Source organism: Pelophylax lessonae (genome assembly GCF_965119305.1).
Source record: "Pelophylax lessonae genome assembly, chromosome: 2".
Lineage (NCBI taxonomy): Eukaryota > Metazoa > Chordata > Amphibia > Anura > Ranidae > Pelophylax > Pelophylax lessonae.
This window is the reverse complement of record NC_138769.1, coordinates 104,816,788-104,830,663: the sequence shown is the minus strand read 5'-3', so window position 1 is coordinate 104,830,663 and position 13,876 is coordinate 104,816,788. Positions and strand designations below refer to the sequence as shown.

Below are 13,876 nucleotides of genomic sequence, written 5' to 3'. Positions count from 1 at the left end.
GTCTACTTTCCAAAAAAGGATCATTTGGGGGTTATTTGTACTTTCCTGGGATTTCAGGGCCCCAAGAAATTAGATAGACCGTCAGTATATCAGGTGTGATAAATTTTCAATGATTGGCACCATAGCTTGTAGACTAAAGCCCCGCAGGGAATTTTCGTCCGACGACCGATCTGCCGATTTTCGGCTTGTTAGTATGATGCTTCCGACAACCAACTCCGACTTTTCGGCCGAAAAAAATCTGGTGTGCAGACTATAAAATTTTTGTCTGCTGTCAAAACACGTCCGATTTTCGTGCAGTCAGTACAGATTTCGACAGGGAAAAATCTAATGAGCAAGTCTGGGCATGCTCAGTGAAGAAAGAACACAAAGAAAGCAACCCAACACATGACATCACTTCTGAAGTAGAATTTTGTTGGCTGAGAAAATTTGTGTGCAGTCTAGGCACATTCCAACCAACAAAACACCACTCTGGACAAAAGACGGACGATCGGTCGGCCGATAATCGTTGCGTGTGTACGGGGCTTAACTTTCACACAGACCAAATAATATACACTAATTTGGGTTATTTTTACCAAATATGTGTAGCAGTATACATTTTGGCCCAAATGTATGAAGAAAAAAAATGTATTTGCAAAATGTTATAATAGAAACCAAAAAAAGTGTTATTGTCTTCAAAAGTTTCACTTATGTCGCAAAAAAAACACAAAAAAAAACAGTTGTTAAAAAAAAAAAAATACCACGAAAAGAAAGCTCTATCTGTGTGAAAAAAAAAATGATTACACTTTTGATTGGGTACAGTGTAGCATTACATATTATCATTCAAAGTGTGAGAGCGCTGAAAGCTAAAAATTAGTCTGGGCAGGACAGGGGTAAAAGTGCCCGGTATTGGGGGGGGGGGCAGGAAAGGGGTAAAAGTGCCCAGTTTTGGGGGGGGGGAGGAAAGGGGTGAAAGTGCCGGTATTGGTGGGGCAGGAAGGGGGTGAAAGTGCCCGGTATTGGGGGGGCCAGGAAAGGGGTGAAAGTGCCCAGTATTGGTGGGGCAGGAAGGGGGTGAAAGTGCCCGTTATTGGGGGGGCAGGAAGGGGGTGAAAGTGCCGGTATTGGGGGGGCAGGAAGGGGGTGAAAGTGCCGGTATTGGGGGGAGGGCAGGAAGGGAGTGAAAGTGCCGTTATTGGGTGGGCAGGAAGGGGGTGAAAGTGCCAGTATTGGGGTGGGCAGGAAGGGGGTGAAAGTGCCCGGTATTGGGGGGAGGGCAGGAAGGGAGTTAAAGTGCCCGGTATTGGGGAGGGCAGGAAAGGGAGTTAAAGTGCCCAGTATTGGGGAGGGCAGGAAAGGGATGAATGTGCCCGGTATTGGGGGGGGGGGAGGGGTTGATAGTGCCCGGTATTAAAGTGGTTAAGATAAGAGAAAAACAAAAAAAAAGACAGCAACATTGTTGATTTTGTTTCTGTCATGCAGTTTCATAATATACATTTGCATTGTGGTTTAGCTCCTGGGTACTAATGTGGCCTTTAAAGGACTCCAATATTCTTCCACGTGTCCTGGACTCCTAGTGAACTCTCACCTTGAACCCTGTGTGGTCTGTGAACATCTGTGCAGGAAAACGAATAGCCATTGGACCATTTTTTTGGATATTCTACCTTACTTGTATAACATTTAAAAATACACAACTGTGCTGTTCCCACAACCTTTGGACTTGTTCACTCAACCACTGGTCCCCAACACAGCCCTTTAGGGACCACCAACCTGTCCAGCATTTAGGGATTATCCAGCTGTGCCTAAGGGGTTTAGAAAAAAAAAAAAACTCACACAACTTGGACATCCCTAAATCCTGGACTGTTTGGTGGTCCTTGAGGACTTTGTTGGGAAGAAGAACATTACACAATTCTCAGCAGGCAACATCTTATTTCACTAACCACTCCTCCTACTATGTGGATTTCATCTATTGGATGAATCTACCCATGTGACTAGAAAGTTATTGATTGGTTGTAGGTAAGTGAGACAGACACGGTTTCCCACAGGAGAAGAAAACAGTAAAAATGGATTTTTGTAAAATCTTACCGTAAAATCCTTTTCTCTTAGCTCATTGACAAACGTAGTCCTCGGTGATTTAGCACCTTCGGGCCATGCTGCCCTCCACAGGAGTAGGACTAGACAGGAAATAAAAATGCTCCGGCCACACCCTAGGGGCAGTCCCCGAGGGTATATCCTCTCTCTCTCTGCCACAGAAAATCAGTTATGTCACAAAGCAGTGTTTAGAGAATTTAACCCAACCCAACTCCAAAACAGAGGGGCGGGTACTACGTCTGTCAATGAGCTAAGAGAAAAGGATTTTACGGTAAGATTTTACAAAAATCCATTTTTCTCTATCGCTCATTGACAGACGTAGTCCTCTGTGATTTAGCACCTTCGGGACGTCCCAAAGCAGTACCACAAATGAGGGGTGGGAAAAATGGAAATTAAATCCAATCTAGAAGGCCCAACCGGTGCCAACTAGAAGTTTTACAATGCTCATCCTCAATGATGAGACTCAACAAAAAAATTTTTCAACAGAAAAAATCCTCGAGGTAGACCTCCGCTCTCCTCAAATTGCGGCCTGCAAAACCTTGCGGCCAAATGAGGCATCCGCCGATGCCATCACATCAATTTTATAAAATTTTGTAAAGGTATGTACCGACGACCAGGTGGCCGCCTTACATACCTGGACCACAGACGCCTGATGGCGGAAGGCCCAGGAAGTACTGAGCGCTCGAGTGGAGTGCGCCCTAACAGGGAACGGAGGACTCCGACCCTTAATAGAATAAGCCTGTACCACCGTCTGTCTAATCCATTTGGCGATAGTCGCGGCAGATGCAGGCAACCCCTTTCTGGGGCCATCCGTGATCACAAAAAGTGAATCCGTCTTACGGAACGATTCCATAGCCTTCAGGTATACCCTGATTGCCCGAACCACATCCAAGGAATGCAATGCATGTTCCCGATGATGATTGGGCTGAGGACACAAGGAAGGTAGTACAATATCTTCATTCAGATGAAAATCTGAAACCACCTTAGGAAGAAAGGATGGCTTAGGATGAAGTACTACCTTATCCCTATGAATCACTAAGTATGGGGACTGGCATGATAAAGCAGCCAGTTCTGACACCCTGCGTGCAGAAGTGATAGCCACCAAGAAGGCTACCTTCTGGGATAAAGTAAGCAAGGGAATCTCCCTGATGTTTTCAAAGGGAGGTTTCTGTAGAGCCGACAAAACCAAATTAAGATCCCAGGGTGGTAAGGGCGCGCGGACTGGTGGAGCCAGGTGCCGCACCCCCTGGATGAAATTCCGCACCAAGGACTTAGTAGCTAAAGGCTTCTGAAAGAAGATTGCTAATGCTGAAACTTGACCCTTGATGGTGCTCAAGGCTAGTTTCTGCTCAACCCCTTTTTGCAGAAAGGACAATATTCGGGTCACCGAATAGGTACGTGGAGGAATCCCTAAAGATTCGCACCACGCAATATAAGTCTTCCATGTGCGATAATAGACCTTGCTGGAAGTCGCTTTCCTTGCTTTAATAAGGGTAGGAATAACTGAAGCTGACAACCCTCTGTCCTTCAGTACCTGGGTCTCAATGGCCAGGCCATTAAAACCAGCGACTGTAAAGCACGATGGAAGAATGGTCCTTGAGACCGCAGACACTCCCTGAGACGAAGTTCCCAAGGAACGTCTGCGACTCGCATGTCCAAGTCGGGTAGATCGGCTTGACGAGGCTAGCCTAGAATTTTTAGGACCACTGGCGCTGACTGGATCTGAACCAGGCGGCCCTAGAGCTATCTGGTCCCGACCATCCGACAAAGTCTGATCGTTCTCCGTTCCCACACATTTATCAGACACCTGATTCCTATCAGGAACGGTGATCTCTCCTGGTTGAATCTCAGGGACCGAAGTCACCCGGCTAGAGGCTTCTTGGTCTGTCTGTTCAACCGGATCCGATTCTTGTGGGGAACTGAGACTAATCTTTGGAAAAGGTAAAGAAAAAGATCTTTTCAGGGAACGGTAACTACCGCTCCCTGTAATACTTAAATGTTGGAAGGGAAGAATCGCACCGGTAGCAGTGGTCGATGCTCGATCTAATGCCCTGAATACCGGTGAAAACGTCCCCCCACCCTCAAGCCGGGTGGGGGCGCACCTTCAGGCTGTGTAATCCTTTGCTTCAGGTTTGGCTGAGTCGGTCTTTTGTTTGTCTGACCAGCCCTTCTTGAACCCTCCTGGAGGAGCCTTGCCCTTCCCGCTTGCAGCAGTCGGGCGCACAAACCCTTTATGGGCGGTAAAGAAAGGTCCCCGCTTGTTACGAGGTCCTTTAGCTTTAGCAGCCTGTGGCAAGAAAGTGCTCTTGCCCCCAGTGGCATCCTTAATGATCTCATCTAGGGTGGCCCCAAATAGGCGATTCCCCTGAAAGGGGAGATTCGTCAAGGTCTTTTTGGAACCTAGGTCTGCTGACCAGCATTTTAACCACAGCACACGTCTGAGGATTACCGCTGACATAGATGCTTGCCCTAATAGGGGAGTAGTATCCAAGGCTGCGTCACAGACGAACTGTAGTCCTTGTATAATCTGTTCCATTAATTCAGATGTTCCCTGGGGGATATCTTTCCCCTTCAGGTCTTGGCGTACCAATCTCACCCATTCCGTTAGTGTCTGGGAAACTAGACCAATAACAATTACTGGTCTAAATGCTGACCCTATCAGGGAGAAGATAGTGCGGGACTCCGCTTCCACCTTTCGATCCACCGGATCCTTAAAGGACGAAGTGTCCTCCACTGGGATAACCGTGACTTTATTCAGCCTGGAAATAGGTGGGTCCACCACCGGTGGAACCGTCCATTTCTTGATGAGGGATTCCTCAAACGGATAGCGTCTAGCAATACGTTTGGAAATAGTAGAGGTACGCTTAGAATGCTCCCATTCTACCTTAATTTTGTTATCAAAACACTTGGGTACAGGAAAAACCTTCACCGTTTTGATGGGCTTGTTAGTACCAAAGGGAATCTCTGTTTCAGTTGCCTCTGACGGTAAAACCTCAAGTCTTAAGGTTTCCCGCACCGCCACAACTAGTGCGTCCACCAATGCTTCTTCCCGAATTATGGCGGAAGAATGAACGTCCTCCTCACTGTCTGAGGGAACTTTACCTGAGATAACAGCCCTTGCAGAGGAACCTGCAGCTGCAGTGACCATCTCTGAATCTGAGTCAGAGGTGTCAGATGATATAGGGGTAGGCGGGGGTCGCTTTCTTGACCCCTGTCCCTGACAGGCCGTCTCCACCCGAGCCACCAAAGACTCCAAAACTGATGTAAATGCGTCTATACTCTGTGCACCGGCGGGTCCCGTGGTCCCCTCGAGGGAAACAGGTGGGGGTGCTTGTGTGGCAGGGTCCATGATAATTCCAGTTACTACCCGGAAAATTCAATCCAAAAAATAAAACTTTTTTTTTTTTTTTTAGACCCCCAGCGCCACAAAGCCCCTCAGTGTTAGCTGCTTAGGGACCCCTATTGTGCGAAAGAGAGAGAGATAGACCCCCAGGCTCACCACTTGATGCTCAGAGTTTTCAACTGCACTTGTCTCAGCACTGTCTCGAACCGACAGGAAGTCTCTTGGCTGGCTGCCCGGGAAGAAAGGAGGCGGCTCCGCCCCTCCATACTACACCTTCCGGCGCCTCCCCTAGCTCCACGAGGTGTTTGGGTCACCTCAAACATGGCCGCCCCCATGCTGGAGACACGAGGCTACGCCAAAATGGCGGCCTCGAGCGATCTAGCAAACAATGGCGGCGGCAGTACCGAATAGCGGCGTGACTGCAGGGCATCACAACACCTTCTCTACATGGGGATTTAGCCTGGTCGGTGGTACCGGACCCTGGCGGACCGCATGGCCGTCGGGAAAGGCCTGCTATTGCTGGAGACCTGACTTGGAAGGCAGTCTACATGTCCGTGGCTTCTGACTGGTAGGATACTTATATTATCACAGTAAGATTCCAGTACTGCCACTGATTACAATTTTTTAAACATATTTACAATTAGATTGTCAGCTCCCAAACCAAGCCTCCTGGCTTTTTGCACACAAAAATCACACTCAAATTAGGGGGATCTGTGCCATGTTATAGGATAAAGGGGAACTCATCCTTACCATACAGAGAGGGGCCCGTGTTCACCACAAGACCCGTCAGAGGGAAAGGGGGAACATACTACTCACCATACCGGAACCAGGCGGGCACCAACTCCTGACAGTACCCCTCTCCACCGGGGCGGGAGGGCTGTCGACCAATACGGACGCCGTGACTCATGGTCCTTGGCGTTTCAGCGAGACGTTTAACTCGCAAGGTCAGTCCCTCCAGTGGGACTATGTCGCGGCCGACCAAGCGCGGAGCTATGGCCTGCACGCGCTCGTAGGCTGAACTGGGGTGACCACCGGATCTCAACATCCAGCCCGTCGCCCAGTTCAGCTTTCTTGCTTGAAGATCTCACACTGGAGAAAAAAAGCTGTCTAAAAATCTTTTTAAGAAAAAAAAAATCCTGCCAAGACCGAAGATCCCAGCAAGGTATCTAGGTCCTACTCCTAACTAGACAGAAAAAAACTGATTTGCTGTGGCAGAGAGAGAGAGGATATACCCTCGGGGACTGCCCCTAGGGTGTGGCCGGAGCATTTTTATTTCCTGTCTAGTCCTACTCCTGTGGAGGGCAGCATGGCCCGAAGGTGCTAAATCACCGAGGACTACGTCTGTCAATGAGCGATAGAGAAAAACATTTAGTTCAAAAAGCAGGTTTTAATGTGGAATTGTAATAAAAGTGAAGATGAATAAGTGTAACATTAGGAAACGTGTACGGTTGTTGCTTTATTATAATCTATTCCCACACACATTGTGAAGGTCTCTTTAGATCATAAACTTGGCATCTGGGTAATAAACTCCTCTCCAGGGGCGGACTGAGAACCCTCAGGGCCCCCGGGCAAAATAAATCAAGGGACCCTTCCAGGCCCCACCCATGTTCCGCCTCCAGACACACCCTTGCCACGCCTCCATCCACACCCACACCCCACCTCCAGCCACACCCACACCCCGCCTCCAGCCACACCCACAATAAAACAACACAACATAGCTCTCTAAGCCCCCGTTCACACTGGGGCGACCTGTCAGGCGACCTGGTCGTCTGCCATACAGAAGCTATGGACCCATTCTAATAGGAGCGACACAAGTCGCTCCAACTTAGAAAAAGGGTCCGGAGCTTCTTTGGGGCGACCTGCATAGACTTCAATGTTATGAAGTCCGCGCCGGCCGCTCCGAGGTGAGGTCGCCCCGGCAAGTAGCGTCACCCCAGTGTGAACGGGGCCTAATACCTAGGCCAAGTTGGCTCTTCTTACCTTAATAACAGTTGCTGGCTGGCAAGCTGTGGTCTTGCTGGCTATGGCTGGCAAGCTATGGTCTTGCTGGCTATGGCTGGCAGGCTGTGGTCTTGCTGGCTACCGCTGGCAGGCTGTGGTCTTGCTGGCTACTGCTGGCAGGTTGTGGGCCTGTGGCTGGTACTGGCAGGCTTGATGGCTGGCTGTGGCTTGCTGGCTGTGGCTGGTACTGGCAGGCAGGCTTGCTGGCAGTCTGTGGCTTGCTGGCTGTCTGGCAGGTTGTGGCTTGCTGGCTGTGAGCCTGTGGCTAGCACTGGCAGGCTTGCTGGCTGGCAGGCTGTGGCTTGCAGGCTGGCTGATAGGCTGTTGCTTTCTGGCTGTGGGCCTGTGGCTGGCACTGACAGGCTTGCTGGCTGTGGCTTACTTGCTGGCTGGCAGGCTGTGGCTTTCTGGCTGTGGGCCTGTGGCTAGCACTGGCAGGCTTGCTGGATGTGGCTTGCTGGCTGTGGGCCTGTGGCTGGCACTGGCAGGCTTTCTGGCTGGCTGTGGCTTGCTGGCTGGCCGGCAGGCTGGGGCTTGCTGGCTGTAGGCCTATGGCTTGCTGGCTGTGGGCCTGTGGCTGTCACTGGCAGGCTTACTGGCTTGCTGTGGGCCTGTGGCCAGGGGCAAACTGAGCGGTCGGGGACTTCGGACGTGGTCAGAGGGCCCGGCGCGCAAGGGGGCCCGCCGCCCAGTACGGGCCCGCCGCCCAGTACAGAATTAACTCACCCAGCGATACATAGTGGGAGGAGGGGAGGCCCGCGCTGCTTCAGTGTGAGGAGGGGAGCTGGGGAGGGGCCTGGCAGCTGTCGCTGCTTCAGTTAGAGGAGTGGCCCAGGCTGGTGCTGGATTTCCATGGTGTCCTGTGTGCGGGGGGCATGTCGGCATCGCATACTGCTGTGACGTCGACGTGCCCTGCCTCCACAGGCTGTGATACGGGAAACAGTCGGTAACCTCACCGGAGAAGAGTTCCTGGATGCCTGCGATTGAGAAGGAGTGCCCTCTTCGTCTTCTTCAATCCCTGCTTCATCCCTCGATCCCTGGCGGTTTCTGTTTGATTGTGAGTAGTTCTTGTGAGCTCTATGTAAAATCCAGCTCCACTCAATGGTCTCTCCTGTGAGGAATAATGTGTACATACATTTGCATTATCCCACACTATTTTAATAAAAATATATGAAAAATATATGAATCATATATTTTTATTAAAATTGTGTGGGATAATGCAAAATGTATGTACACATCATTCCTCAAAGGAGAGACCATTGAGTGGAGCTGGATTTTACATAGAGGCCATGTTACAAGAACTACTCACATCATACAGAAACAGGGGATCTGAGGAAGAGGGAACTCCTTTGCAAATTGCAAGGCATCAGCAACTAATCCAGCTCCACTCAATGGTCTCTCCTCTGAGGAATAATGTGTACATTTGTATTATCCCACACAATTTTAATAAAAATATATAAATCATATTTTTTCATATATTTTTATTAAAATTGTGTGGAATAATACAAATGTATGTACACATCATTCCTCACAGGAGAGACCATTGAGTGGAGCTGGATTTCACATAGAGGCCATGTTACAAGAACTACTGTAACTCACATTATACAGAAACGGGATCTGAGGAAGGGGGAACGTCTTTGAAAATTGCAAGGCATCAGCAACTAATCCAGCTCCACTCAATGGTCTCTCCTCTGAGGAATAATGTGTACATTTGCATTATTCCATACAATATTTATAAAAATATATGAATCATATTCATATACTTTTAAAAATTGTGTGGGATAATGCAAATGGATGTACACATCATTCCTCACAGAGACCACTGAGTGGAGCTGGATTTCAGAGGCCACACCACAAGAACTACTCACAATCTAATAGAAATCAAGGGAAGAAGCCAGGTATTGAAATGAAAAGGTAGAAGATGAGAGGAGGGACGACACACACGCTGTCACCAACGACACAATCGCATCCACTAACTGAACTCGGCCGTTACTCGTCATTGTTGTAACACGCCCTGTGGAGGCGGGGCACGTCGACATCACGTCAGTATGCGATGCCGACACGCCCCCGTACACAGGACACCACATTGAATCCAGCGCTAGCCTGGGCCCGCCCTCCTCCTCTCACTGAAGCAACAACAGCCGCCGGGCCCCTCCCCAGCTCTCGTCATCACACTGAGTCAGCGCCGGCCGCCGGGCCCCTCCTCTCCTCCCAATACTTATCGCGCTGGGTGAGATAAATGTAATACTGAGCGGCGGGCCCCCTTGCTGGCCGGGCCCCCCCTTTCTGGCTTCCCGGCCGGGCCCTCGGACCACATCCGAAGTGCCCGACCGCTCAGTCCGCCCCTACTCCTCTCCGTAGTCAGTTCTCCCCCCACCCCCATATCTTCCTGCACAGGCCCCCCAGTGTAACTTCTACTGAAATAATTTTCTGCCCTCCCACCTATAGCCGTCTACTTAGTGACTCAAACTTACCCCATACTTTTTTTGATCAGGCTCACTGGGCTGCACCTACTTAAAGATGGCAGCCATACCTTAGCCCCATCCCTCATCCACTATGTGCGTCTGATGGTTTTCTAAAGTTTTCCTCGACTCATGAAAATTCTTGACGGCGTCACTTCCGGTGTGGTCCCATCACAAAAAGCTGGTATCACCTCAACAATGTGCCTGAGCAGTGGAGGAATATTATAGAACTGCTCTGCTAAGCTATATAGTGAGGGAAAAAGGGAAGAGGCGATAGAGCGGAACTGGCAGCAGTGGGAGGGGCCTAATTCTGTGCTTGGAGAGGAGGGTTGTCTGTGCATAACATTGTATGGGAGGTCGAGAGAAATTATAGAGCCATCTCTCCTGAACACAACTTAAGTGAATTACCCCATACATGCTGAGAAATCATCTGGATCTGGATGACAGTGAGACACAGGCTGGATGATGGGGGAAGAAGACCACAGGCTGGATAATGGAGGGTGGGGAAAGAAGGAGACCACAGGCTGGATGATGGGGGGAGAAATAGACACAGGCTAGATGATGGGGGGGGGGGAGAAGGTGAAATAGACACAGGCTGGATGATGGGGGGGGGGGGGGGTGGGAGAAGGATACACAGGCTTAATGATGGAGGGTGGGAGAAGGAGACACAGGCTGGATGATGGGGGGGAGGGGAGAAGGATACACAGGCTGGATGATGGGGGGAGAAGGAGACACAGGCTGGATGATGGGGGGAGAAGGAGACACAGGCTGGATGATGGGGGGGGGGGGGAGAATGAGACACAGGCTGGATGATGGGGGGTGGGAGAAGGAGACACAGGCTGGATGATGGGGGGTGGGAGAAGGAGACACAGGCTAGATGATGGGGGGTGGGAGAAGGAGACACAGGCTGGATGATGGGAGGGGGAGGAGACACAGGCTGGATGATGGGAGGGGGAGGAGACACAGGCTGGATGATGGGGGGGGAGGAGACACAGGATGGATGATGGGGGGGGAGAAGGAGACACAGGCTGGATGATGGGAGGGTGGGAGAAGGACATACAGGCTGGATGATGGGGGGGTGGGTGGGGGGAGAAGGAGACACAGGCTGGATGATAATGGGGATGAAGGAGACACAGGCTGGATGATGGGAGGGTGGGTGGGGGGAGAAGGAGACACAGGCTGGATGATGGGGGGGTGGGAGGAGACACAGGCTGGATGATGGGCGGGGTGGGGGGAGGAGACACAGGCTGGATGATGGGGGGGGGAGACACAGGCTGGATGATGGGGGGGGGAGGAGACACAGGCTGGATGATGGGGGGTGGGAGAAGGATACACAACACAGGCTTAATGATGGAGGGTGGGAGAAGGAGACACAGGCTGGATGATGGGGGGGGGGGAGGGGAGAAGGATACACAGGCTGGATGATGGGGGGAGAAGGAGACACAGGCTGGATGATGGGGGGGGCAGGAGACACAGGCTGGATGATAGGGGGGGTGGGAGTAGGAGACACAGGCTGGATGATGGGCGGGGTGGGGGGAGGAGACACAGGCTGGATGATGGGGGGGAGGAGACACAGGCTGGGTGATGGGGGGGAGGAGACACAGGCTGGATGATGGGGGGGGGAGACACAGGCTGGATGATGGGGGGGGGGAGACACAGGCTGGATGATGGGGGGTGGGAGAAGGAGACACAGGCTGGATGATGGGGGGTGGGAGAAGGAGACACAGGCTGGATGATGGGGGGTGGGAGAAGGAGACACAGGCTGGATGATGGGGGGTGGGAGAAGGAGACACAGGCTGGATGATGGGGGGTGGGAGAAGGAGACACAGGCTGGATGATGGGGGGTGGGAGAAGGAGACACAGGCTGGATGATGGGGGGTGGGAGAAGGAGACACAGGCTGGATGATGGGGGGGGGAGAATGAGACACAGGCTGGATGATGGGGGGTGGGAGAAGGAGACACAGGCTGGATGATGGGGGGTGGGAGAAGGAGACACAGGCTGGATGATGGGGGGTGGGAGAAGGAGACACAGGCTGGATGATGGGAGGGGGAGGAGACACAGGCTGGATGATGGGAGGGGGAGGAGACACAGGCTGAATGATGGGGGGGAGGAGACACAGGATGGATGATGGGGGGGGAGAAGGAGACACAGGCTGGATGATGGGAGGGTGGGAGAAGGAGATACAGGCTGGATGATGGGGGGGTGGGTGGGGGGAGAAGGAGACACAGGCTGGATGATGGGGGGAGAAGGAGACACAGGCTGGATGATGGGAGGGTGGGTGGGGGGAGAAGGAGACACAGGCTGGATGATGGGGGGGGTGGGAGAAGGAGACACAGGCTGGATTATGGGTAGGAGAAGGATAAACAGGCCGGATGATGGGGGGGGAGACACAGGCTGGGTGATGGGGGGGAGGACACACAGGCTGGATGATGGGGGGTGGGAGAAGGAGACACATGCTGGATGATGGGGGGTTGGAGAAGAAGACACAGGCTGGATGATGGGGGGGGGGAGACACAGGCTGGATGATGGGGGGGTAGAAGGAGATACAGGCTGGATGATGGGGGGGGGGGGGGTGGGGATACACAGGCTGGATGATGCGGGGGTGGGAAAAGGAGACACAGGCTCTGACCCTGCCATAGAATAACATAGCAGGTGCAGGTGTCTCCTTCTCCCCCCACCCACCCGACTTTGGCCAAATACTGTGAAACATAGGTAATGCAAAGCCCCGCCTCCCGGGTATCACATAACTAAGACTATGAGAATTCACCATGTGCCGAACGGGGCATAGCCCAATGATGGCTACAAAGCTGTCCGCTTATTCTGGGAGGGTGTACAGGGATGTCCTCCCAGAATCGCCCTTCCTGCCGGTTCTGGTAAAGGGCCAATGACAGTAGCCCTTTACCACATGATCGCTCCATCCAATGACTGAGTGATCACTTCTCAACAAACAGGTGCACCAACATAGTCCCAACCTGGCCCACCAACCTCTATATCCCACCCCTCAACCCCCACCAACCTCTATATCCCACCCCTCCACCCCCCACCAACCTCTATATCCCACTCCTCAACCCCCACCAACCTCTATATCCCACTCCTCAACCCCCACCAACCTCTATATTGCACCCCTCAACCCCCACCAACCTCTATATCCCACCCCTCAACCCCCACCAACCTCTATATCCCACCCCTCCACCAACCTCTATATCCCACTCCTCAACCCCCACCAACCTCTATATCCCACCCTCAACCCCACCAAACTCTATATCCCGCCCCTCAACCCCCACCAACCTCTATATCCCGCCCCTCAACCCCCACCAACCTCTATATCCCGCCCCTCAACCCCCACCAACCTCTATATCCCGCCCCTCAACCCCCACCAACCTCTATATCCCACCCCTCAACCCCCACCAACCTCTATATCCCACCCCTCACCCCCCACCAACCTCTATATCCCACCCCTCAACCCCCACCAACCTCTATATCCCACCCCTCACCACCCACCAACCTCTATATCCCACCCCTCAACCCCCACCAACCTCTATATCCCACCCCTCACCCCCCACCAACCTCTATATCCTACCCCTCAACCCCCAAGTCCCGGCCCCCAGCTGCCGGCAAGTTCCCCATCAATACTACAGGATGAGCATAAATAGCACCAGCCCCAGGGGGAAATAGCACTGTGACGTAAAGGATAGACAGAGGAGCATGGGACTGAGCCAGAACCGACCCAGAGGAGCATGGGACTGAGCCAGAACAGACCCAGGAGGAGCATGGGACTGAGCCAGAACAGACCCAGGAGGAGCATGGGACTGAGCCAGAAGAGACCCAGGAGGAGCATGGGACTGAGCCAGAACAGACCCAGGAGGAGCATGGGACTGAGCCAGAACAGACCCAGGAGGAGCATGGGACTGAGCCAGAACAGACCCAGGAGGAGCATGGGACTGAGCCAGAACAGACCCAGTAGGAGCATGGGACTGAGCCAGGACAGACCTAGGAGGAGCA

General features: G+C 52.3%; 1 long non-coding RNA gene across 1 annotated transcript; it reads right to left on the bottom strand.

Annotated features, from left to right (window-relative positions):
- Nucleotides 1-12,563: 12,563 nt before the first annotated feature.
- On the bottom strand, nucleotides 12,564-13,631 carry LOC309545192. The gene is made up of 3 exons (XR_014224879.1): nucleotides 13,442-13,631; nucleotides 12,801-12,859; nucleotides 12,564-12,744 (listed from the first exon to the last, which is right to left on the bottom strand). It is a non-coding gene; the product is annotated as an uncharacterized lncRNA (long non-coding RNA).
- Between the last annotated feature and the right edge of the window lie 245 nt (nucleotides 13,632-13,876).